Consider the following 10,981-nt stretch of genomic DNA (forward strand, 5'->3'; position numbering starts at 1 on the left):
GAGGTCATATGAATTTCTCCCGTTTTCTACTTCTGTTTCTGAGAACATATATATTGCAGGTCGAAAAGCAATCTAATGTGCATCAGTATGACGCTTTTGTCCCAGTGCTTGACGAGCTAGTCGATTCATCTTGGAAGAAATCAGTAGAAAATGATAAATATGCACCTTCTCAAGGTATTAGGTACTTCTATTTGATTGTTCTTTCATCTTATAAGTAACATATATTACATGGTCAGCAGTAAAACACTGCTCATAACAATTTGAACAACATAATCAGCATTTTTTCTCATTGACAAGGAAGAAACATATCACAATATGGTTTTGTTAAAATTCTAAATTTATTTTCCTTGCATGCAGATTGTTTCCCTACCCATAATAACAAGAATTCTGATGGGTTTAACAATCAATTTTTTGGTGGAATCGTGGCCTTAGTAATGGTAATTGTAACCATGATCCGTATGGCCTTAGTAATGGGAATTGTAACCATGATCCGTATAACATGTAACTTGCCAAGGAAAATAACTGAAGCAGCATTCTATATCAGACAAGTATATTATGATGGGACTACGATGAAAGCACCTGCAATTTCAAGCAAGGAATACACGACAACGATGAAAGCGCCTGCAATTTCAAGCAATGAATACATGACAATGATGAAGCGCATGGCTGAACTAGAAGAGAAAATGACTGTTCTCAGCATGAGACCTGTCATGCCACCCGAAAAGGAGGAAATGCTAAATGATGCTCTAAACAGGGTCAGTACTCTCGAACAAGAGTTGGCTGCAACCAAAAAGGTATTACTGTTTTTCCTTGATACTTGAATCAATGCCATCATTATTTGGGGAATAAAATAAAAGATGATAAAACATCTTCCACTAGATAACTACGTGTGCGCTAACATTTTTGGAATTTAATTTGCTTCCTATTTGGGGTTTAGGCACTTGATGATGCCCTTGCTAGACAAGTAGAACTTCAAGCTCAAATTGATGAGAAGAAGAAGAAGAAGTTGGTATGTCATACCTGCCATGCATTCCTATAAAAAAAAGTATATACTATCGAGTGCTTTTGTTCACACATTTTTGGGTTTGTGATTACAGTTCTGCTTCCACTGGTAAAGATGATAGGTGTGCTTTGCTGTGTGACCTTCAAATATTTAACATCCGCGCGACACAATCCCTCAAGCATGTGAGACAGTTTGTGGGAAGGATACTCAGTTTGTCTATTCATAAGGATTGACTTCCCAATAATATACTTTTTTATTTATTTTTTGGAACGGTACTAAACCCCATGTTTTTGGAGGCTTTCTATACCCTCGAATGCCTATTGCATTTGGTTATTTGGTTTATTCAATATTCCGTTAAAAACTTCCGTACAATCTAAAGTTTGCCATTCCTTGACACTTGTGTATATGTTGCAGGAAATTAGGCACGATTTACCTTTTATTTTTAAAAAATAATAATAAGATTAGATTGCTTTGCAAATTAATGGTCCCAAAAGCCATCGAAAGTAACACTAATTTTGCATTATTATTGAAACCCGTCGGGTTCTATGAACTTGAAAAAACAGATATTTTTAGAAGTACCTTGCGCATTCATATAGTTATGAATTACGCTCTCCCTCTTCCACTTTAATTAGTATTCTGAGTAAAAGTCCCACCAATCGAATACTAAAACCTTATTTTCTTCCCTTAAATCTACCTTTTGATAAGAAGGAAGACTTCCTACCAAAACATTTTACCAACTGAATGTGCTCTTAACATATCTCAAAAGAATCCAATCCGGCTGAAAGCCGTCTTGTACCTGTCATCGCAGTCATTTTGGAAACACTTGTGCAATGCTTGCTCGTCAAAACACCTTTGCATGAATAGATTCTACCAAAGATATTTCTTTCGTCCCACCCGGTAAATAAATTCGATTACGACATAGCTTTTGACAGTAATTACTATAAACTAGGAAGCCGAATGATAAAGCAATCTTTTACTTTTTTTAGAAAGCATATCTACAAAACCAGGACAAGGCCCGCAGACAATCCTAATCAGGCACGTGCATAGCATTGCTGAGATAATACTCGATGCAACTGTTGCAAGATCAGATGAACAAAAACTTTTCAACCAACAAAGGCAACCAAAACCAAACACACCGATAACCGAAGCTAACCACAACAAAATCAACAAAGATTGGGTTTTACAAGCCAGTAAAGATGCCATTCTGGATATACACATTAGAAACAATTCTCCATTAAGTTTACTCATAGTACACTGAAAATCAGCGGTTAGAGTTACATCATGTGCAAGGTCAACACTCCACAGAAATAAGTGAGCTTTGAGAAATATCCTCCTCCGTAGAGTCTCTCTCTATCATAAATAAATCTCACCAGCAAAACTTCTTTTTCTGATTCAAACAGAGCAAAATGTGAAGCAAACAGAATCATCAGAAATCTGGAAAATGTCCATTTAAGGTTTGTTCGAAAAAATACACGTGCAAACTTACCCGTAACTTGGCTTCTTCATGCCTATCAATGTAAGCAAGCAGCTCTTCTTGCCTCATTAACGCATCATGGAGAGCCTATGCACAATCAAGCAAATCCAAATATTAGGGCCCAACTCAGGTAAGTAATCAAAGAGACACTGTATTCTTTACATCTCCACACTATATTGTGCATTTCCAAAATGCACAAACAAATCCCAGATCCATGCAGATTGTAATTTTTTCTAACATTGAACATGACATGCAATCATATATGAAGCAATGACATGTTTTTAGTTTTCAATTTAAAGATAATAAGAAGAATAAGAGGAAAAAGAAGAAATATAAATATCGCATTGCTTTAGACATGTACATGTACCCCATAAATATAAAGTGCATTGCCATGACAACAATTTCTTCGAAAGTGGTAAAAACGAAAAATATAGCATACCACCTTTTTAGTAGCAATTAACTCTGCTTCCAAAGCATCAACCCGGCAGACAGCAGCATTCAACAATTCCTCTTTTTCATAAGGCATCTCAGATGGCTTAGATTGGAATGTGTCAACCTTCTCTTCAAGCTCACCTAACCTTTTCAGCATGGAGGGAAGGAGATTTTCCTCTGTACATGCTGGAGTTGATGGAGTTGATGACAGATCACAAACCTCCGTGTTGGTTGTATCAAGAGTTGGTTCTGAAGTACTCTCTGATCATCATTAGATGATAATGCAGGAAGTTTCTTGGTCACATGGCATCCAACTTTACGGAAAAGAGTAACAAAGGTCAAGAAGCCAGTCAGCGCTATCCAAATCCGAGCTTGAATCCCTTCTGGAGTTTTCTGAGCAGTGTCGAGAAGAGAAGGTGCTCCTGTATTGGAAATTTCAATTTAATGTTGCTAGAGAAAATTACATTAGATAATTCAAATCAATAAATGAAGTAACATTATCAAGCACCAACTGTCCTAAAAGCTTAAACTCTTAAATATAAGCACAGTAATGATTTAGACCTCCAACAGGAACCCTCACGCAAAAGCCTTCTGATTCTGAGATTTAAGTGCAGACAAAGTCTAGATACAATGTTAAGGATCCATAACTGTCGATCCTAGATAGCAGCACAGAGACCCCAAAGACACTATAGCAAGATGGCCGCTATCCTGAAGATTATGCATACAAGATAAATAATTTATATTACAATTATATAATGCTCCAAAAAAACCCAAAATTACCCAATTCTTAGTGACAGTCTAGACACACAATCACCATAAACCTAAGGCATAAATAACAAGTTGATTACAACAAAAGTAAAGGAGCATAAGGAAAAAAATACAGCACCAAATCCTAAATAAGTTTAAGCCACTAAGGTGTCAAAAAACTGAGGGATAAGGCCATGGGGTGTGAAGTGCAAACTACACAACACAGGTTAAAAAATAACAGACCAGAGTAGATCTCGAAAGGCACACCGCACAGACCTGCGAAAAACTTGAGAACAGAAGTGAGATGAGACAGGAGTTGCTCTGCAAAGAGCATGGATTGTCAGTGGGTTGCCAGAAAACGATGGTAGACAGGGGAAAATGGTGAGGCTCAAACCATAGTGGGAGGCACGAAGGAAAACAACACAGGCTGGAAAAAGACACAATGAAGGGGGCACGAAATTAGGGCAAAAAAAATGGTGAAACCCGAACCAGAGAAGGCACAACGAAAATTAGGCCAGGGATGGAGGGGGGGCACGAAATTCTCAAAATCACCAGTAGCGGTTGTGACACTGTAATTTGGGCCTGTGAAGGCCGTTCCATGAGAACACAATGCAATGCTATACGATCTCAAGGAGGGCATGCAATGCGTAGAGCATCGCAGGGTGCGAAATCTTGTTATTGACTACCCTGCCAGAATCAACTCTCCCAAAATTCAAAATCTAAAAAATTGGGTTTTTAAAAATAAGTGTGTGGATTACTACTTATGGAAGTAGCTGACAGTATACTGATACGACTCCATCATGTATTATGGGAAGAGGTATAGGGGATCTCTTGCCCCATAGCCTGCTTAGTCAACAAGGGTGAATAATTCCTGAGAGGGGAAATTGGTTAAGATTTGGTTAGGATTAGAAGGGAATGAGGGAAGCACCACACTCGATGCATAAATAGGTAAACCATCAATAGGCAGAGTCATTTTTTCAGGATTGAGACATGGATTAGGCTTGGGAGAGACCAGTAACATCTCCTCATTGCTCTGCACTACGTGCTTCTCTTAGTTTTCTCTTATTTCCTTTTCTAGGATTACTGTAGTTTTCCTTTCCTTTGAGACATCATGTACTTAAATCATTGGGCCAGATTTGGATTCCACCTTATCAATACCATTTCAGTTCTTTCTTTTCTGTTCTGGGTTTCTGGTACCTATCATATATAATTTCTCCCATTAAGCACAAGCTTGGTTAAATTTTATTGTGAAATTTTAAATGTAAATATATGCAAAACTAACAAGAGCATGAACAGAAATGCAGTCCACATCTTCATTAAACCCTATCAGAAAATCATATTGTTAGAAGCATTTGTGCAATTAGGTGAATTTCCAGTGAATAAGCAAAATGAGAAGATTCATCAAAAGGGTACATCAATAAATACTAGGCCAATAACTCGTTTGGGACCTTGGAGCCAAGCAGATTCAAGTGGAATGTGACTCAACATCAGCCACCAAGATACTGCAAAACATCGAGAATGACCCTAGAGACTCTAGATTAATCACCAGGATTAAGAAATGGCTAAGAGCAGATTGGACAATCGTTGCTGCTCACACTAGCTGGGACAACAACAGATGTGCTCATTGGCAAGCAAGACATGCGTCTCTTGGAGATTATGGACTTAGAGTCTTTCATGAGCCTCCTTCAGACCTCTGTAGCTTACTCCTGGATGACATCCGTCCTATGACTAATAGTCCTATTTTAATTTCTAGAACTTGGGGCCTTGGGCCCTTTCATGTATCAAAAAAATAAATAAATACTAGGCCAAAGTCGCTAACCTTTTGAAGTATAAGACCTCTGCAGAGATGCTTGCTTCTTTCAGCTAACATCAACAGGTTTGTCCACCATTGGAACGTATTCATCATACCCAATCAAGTTACTGGTATAGGTTGACTTTCCAACCATCTTAGCCTGACAAAGAACACAACGTGAACAACTTTTGTATTTGGGACAGAACAGAGCAAATCCTATGAACAGGTTTCTTGACATTTTATTTAGATCATCCTCACGATATCTTCAAATATTGTGGACTAATTATTGTACATTTAAATGAATAAACAATATAACAGGTGGAAGAATTGTCAAAGAAAACTTTATTGCCGTTCAATTTATGCAAGGCGGAAGAGGGTGCACACAAGAAGACATCCAAGATAATCAATAGCAACTTCTATAATATGTCAACACTCACATCCTCACGAACAGGGGTCAGCCTAAGGTGTGAATAACTCTTCATCGCTTTTGGAGAAGCGATATCTTCAGCTTCTGACCCTGATTCAGCAGTGGATGTATCACTGCCTTTAACCTGTTAGGTAGTAGTAACAAAAATAAAAAATGAGTTGAAGGAAAGGTATGAAGGCATCAAATTTTGGCTCCACTCAAGTAAGGCAATAGTCAGCCATGCAAAGAATTACCGTTGGGTACCGTGGCTTGGCATATGCAATAACCTTCCCTTCACTATTAAGAACTTTTACTACTTGCCTTGCCTGCCGTGCTTCACCATTGAGAACCATCTGCAAAAGTCCAAATGCAATCAACTTTGAGTCTCTTACAGGTTAGACAGATATAGTATAACATCTGTCAAACCTATCCAAAAATCAACCAAGAACAGCATATAACCTTCAATATTTCAGGGTTTTTCCAGGGCCCTTTATCGGATCTAAGGCAACCTCCTTGGTCTGCACAAGTGCAGGTACCTCCCAGAAATTCTGGCAACTCACTTCATTAAGTTCAGAATATATTAGGCATTTTAAAGGATAATGCAAATTGCAGTGATGCTAGAAAATATGATGCAATTGTTCAACGGAAAAGAAAAACATAAATACAAAAATTCTCATATGCAGAGTGATATTAACATGTAAAAAATGGAGCCATTAAGTACCTTGCATCAATTATTTCAAGCAATTTGCTTTGATACTTGTTTCGAAGAACCTAAGTAATGTTTCCAAAAAAGCATCAAGCAATGTCAGCAGCGTTATACCATCAGTAAACAGAGCTTTAAACAGCTAAAAAACAGCATTTTTCACATACGTGAATTTTTGAAGTTGTCTTGGGATCAAGAAAAGACTTGACAGTGTTCCACAACAGCCTAAATCCAAGGCCAGCATTTATAATAAACATCTGGCAGAGTGTCTGTATTACTAATAAAAGAATAATTAATCACTGTAACAATAGTATATCATCTTTCAGATTTCCAGCAACTGATGACATTAAAATTCAAAAAAAAATAAAAATAAAATAAGCAAAGAGTTACATAGAAAATGAGATATTGCACCTCAGGGTAATTCAAGAAAATGACCATCACTTTTTCTCCTGGGACCCTTCTTTCTAAGAGAATGCTTGAATTTCGTGGATGCATTAATTGCTTTCTTTTTAAGGGATCCAATTCTTGTCCTCCTTTCATCCTCAGAGTTCTCAAAATCAGATCTCCTCTCCCTCTTCTCATCACTGCCCGAGAACCCCTCAAAGCCTGGCAAAATCGACATTTCCAGCATCAAGAAAAAATAAATAAATAATCGTAAAGAAACCAGAAATTGGAGTAGGAAAACTTGCACACTTGGGTTTGCTTAAAGAAAAGAGGGAAAGAATGCTCACAAGGTCTGGCGAAACGATCGAGGGGGCCAGACATTGCAGTTGGTAGGAGAATATAGGTCCAACTATCAATTGCGATTCTTGAGACACAAACACATTAACGATTCAGAAACCCTAAGAATTGCAGCTTCGATTCGATTCGATTCCAAGGAACTTTGTGAGTGTGTACAAAACTTGATCCTGATTCTAGTTGCAAAGAGTACACTATCACGTGACACGTGGCGACAACTAGAGAAAGAAAGAGAGAGCGCGTGCCTTTCTTTGTTTCGTTGTTGTTATTGCAGCTGGAGAGGAGAGGGTAGAGGAGTGTGGGTCCCGCTTTGGTTCAGCCTCGCAGACACGTGGCATCAGAAGGTTCAGGGAATGAGCCAATAGCGAAAGGAATGATTTGTACTTGTTGTACCTTTCTTCGTTCCCGGAGAGGCATTTTGTCAAACTAAGGGGAATAACAATCACCCTTAAAGTAAGAAAGAGAAATAAAACAAAGGGGAAAAAATAACAATAAATGGTTATAATTATAGGGAAATATTACTCTCCTTTTACGTGAGGTAACTTATCTCATTTTCTCTCACTTCAATTTTAGCACTCCACTTTTTTCTTCTTTTTCTTTTTTCTTGTAATTGTGGGACCCACTCATTTTCTCTCTACCACATAAGATAACTATCTTATGTGAAAGTAGATTAATAAAACCCATAATTATAAGTATGTGAGTTTGTGATTAAAAAAATAGAAAATACTATTCCTATTTTTATACGTTATAGTTATTTTATATTTTTTCTCTTCAAAAATTCAACTCACTTTTTTTTTTTTTTTACTTTTGGTGGTGGTGGGTATAGCTTATTTCTTATTATAGAATGAGAGAATTATTCTAATGTAAAATAAAAGTAATATTCTTTTAAAAAAAATAGTGTTAATATCATAATTATTTGTTATATTTGGTAAATTTGTTGTTATATGAAAAAATTTAATAAAAAAAAAGTGTCAACTGAATTACTTGAATGTGTATTTGTAAACTTTTTGAAAAAATCTATTTTTTATTTTTATTTTTATTTTTTGGTAGATGAAAAATTCCATTTGATAATGTGGAAAGTTTGCATGAATGAATTTTTTTTATTATTGGTAGTACCATAGTAGATATATAAATTATCAGATATGGTTAATAATGATTTTTATATTTTTATTTTCTTGGAAATAAAAAATATATCCTCTCCTCTTTGAACTTCCTTTAACAAAATATAAATGGATTTAATGTTTATTGTATTATAAGAAATAATCTCATACACATACATAAAAATATATAGGACCCATATAAAGAGAAAGAGAAACGTAAATCCTGCATGTTTTTATGTGTGTAGGAGATAAATTCATTTCTTACAACATGATAAACAATAAAGTCAATATAAGTATATTGCATTATGACATATGATAGATTCTCGCTATTTGATAATATTTATTTAACACTTAGCCAAATATGTTAACGTAGAGAAGTTATTCCACGGGCCAGTCCCATAAAATTTATAAATGCTCCCTCTCACATGTAAAGGAAAAAAAAGGAAAATAAAAGAAAAAAAAGAATAAAATGGTCAAAAAAAGTTTTGATTGAGTGGGACCAGGGAAAAATTACGGCTCTGTTTGATTACTGTTTTTAAAAATAGTTTTTTAGTTTTCAGAACAAAAAAATTCGTTTGGAAAGGCTTGTTTTGTAAAAAAGAAAATTAAAACTGTAATTATTTTTTTGTTTTTAGAATCAAATTTAGAGACATCTCTTAGTTGTTTTTGTTTTCTGTTTTGGTTTTTAACTTTCAAAACAAAAAAAACATAGAAAACAATTGTTTCCGTAATTATTCTACAAAACAGTTTTAAGAACAAAAAAACCAAAACACAATCAAACAGACCCATGTGCCAGGATCATATAAAATTTTTCCGTTAACTAGAAAGAATCCTATAAATATTTCACGAATCAAAATGTAGTTTGGAATTATGTGATTATTTTATAAATTAATTCTTATGACATTAATTTTTATTTCACCCTTTTATCTTTATAATTTAAATTGGCTAAATTTCTTAGTGTATATTATTCTCTTAAAAAATGAAAAATGTCATTTTTAATTTTTAAAAATAATTATGCATATCTTTTTTATAACTTTAAATATTATCTTTTTTAATCTAAAGTTATTAATTTTTATTCGAATTAAATATACATGTCTCATTCACAATTTTAAACTTTTTCAATTTATATTTTTATATTTTATCCAAATCGAAAATAAAATACAATACAACGACTACTAATTCATAAGGCTTTGTATTTAACTCAAAAGCTTTTTTCTTTTTTTACACTTATCTCTCTTTCCTTATCTCGGTGGAAAAAAGACCTTGTCATCTTACTAATTATATATATGAAGCATATTGAGTGAGACAGACAGACAGTAAGACTTGAGTTAATTTTGAATATTCATATAACATTAAATGTTAAGAGTTAATTTCCAATATTTATCCCTTTTCCTGTTCTCTTTAGTGTTCCTTTTATTTTTTCAAAGTTAAGGCTTGAATTATTTTTCAATAAAGAAGAAAAAATTCCTTAAATATGACATTTATTGTCAAGCTAAAGAAAATTCTTTGTTTCTCTTGGAAAATCGGAGGGGCAGATGCCCGCATTCTTTGTCAAACTAATTGGCTCTAGAGATTCACGAAAATCTTAAGGATTAATATGGTTCTGAATTTTCTAAATTATTATATGAAAAATATCATCTGTACAGTTTAAACAAGTTTATGCAATTAATTTGTCCAAGCTCTTCAATCTAACTAAGTTATTTCTAGGATTAGAAAGAACTGAAAAAAGAAAAGGACAGAAGCGGGCCTCGGTGGTCACAACCCAACGATTTTTCGTAAGGACTTATTTTCTCGAGCTTCATGAGAGTTAGATTGATGAAGCTAGATTTTGTCGCCATGCTAGCATTCCCCTTATGAGACTCGTTGGTCACAACCCAACGGTTTTTCGCAAGACCTTATTTTCTCAGGCTTTGTGAGACTCGGTTGATGGAACTAGATTTTGTCGTCATGCTAGCATTCCCCTGTGAACCCAAAACAAATGTCCGAGCACAATCTATTAAGGGAAATGCTTTTTTTTTTTTTTCTTTTTTAACATAACAACTATTCAATTGTCAAGTAACATGATAAATATATTTTCTATTTATAAAAATGAAAACATTTTCTCTTTTTTAAAAGAGAAAATTTTTCTCCTACTAGTGACTCATAACATAAGTGGATTCCATCTTGATTTTTTTTTTCTCTCCAATATTTTGTAGACCCTACTTATACTATGAGTCACTAGTAGAAGAAAAAAATTCTTCTTAAAAGGAGAAAATATTTTCCCTTTATATAAAAAAAAATATTCTATATTTTATATAGGGCTTTACATGTTTCATTTAACATGAGGTTAGAAAAATTCATGCACATACATACTTTAGATGGGTCTCACCATAAACAAAAAATAAAAAAAATATTACACGTAAAATGATGTCTCAGTGACAAGAGAAAACAATTCTAGAAAGTGTTTTCCGTTTTATATATATTGATATGAAAAAATTTATTTATAAACTTATATAATTATTAAGATTTAATGTTTTAATTATTATATCAATATTTTTTATATAAATTAATACATTTATATCTTCGTTTTGAACTAGCCACTTGATT

General features: G+C 34.4%; 1 pseudogene; it reads right to left on the reverse strand.

The window, feature by feature from the left end:
- Positions 1–2,024: 2,024 nt before the first annotated feature.
- Positions 2,025–7,425, reverse strand: LOC133306867 (phosphatidylinositol/phosphatidylcholine transfer protein SFH8-like; annotated as a pseudogene).
- Between the last annotated feature and the right edge of the window lie 3,556 nt (positions 7,426–10,981).

This window comes from Gastrolobium bilobum, unplaced genomic scaffold (assembly GCF_033153095.1).
Source record: "Gastrolobium bilobum isolate Gb01-03AN ecotype WA unplaced genomic scaffold, APGP_CSIRO_Gbil_v1 utg196753, whole genome shotgun sequence".
In the NCBI taxonomy this organism is placed as follows: domain Eukaryota; kingdom Viridiplantae; phylum Streptophyta; class Magnoliopsida; order Fabales; family Fabaceae; genus Gastrolobium; species Gastrolobium bilobum.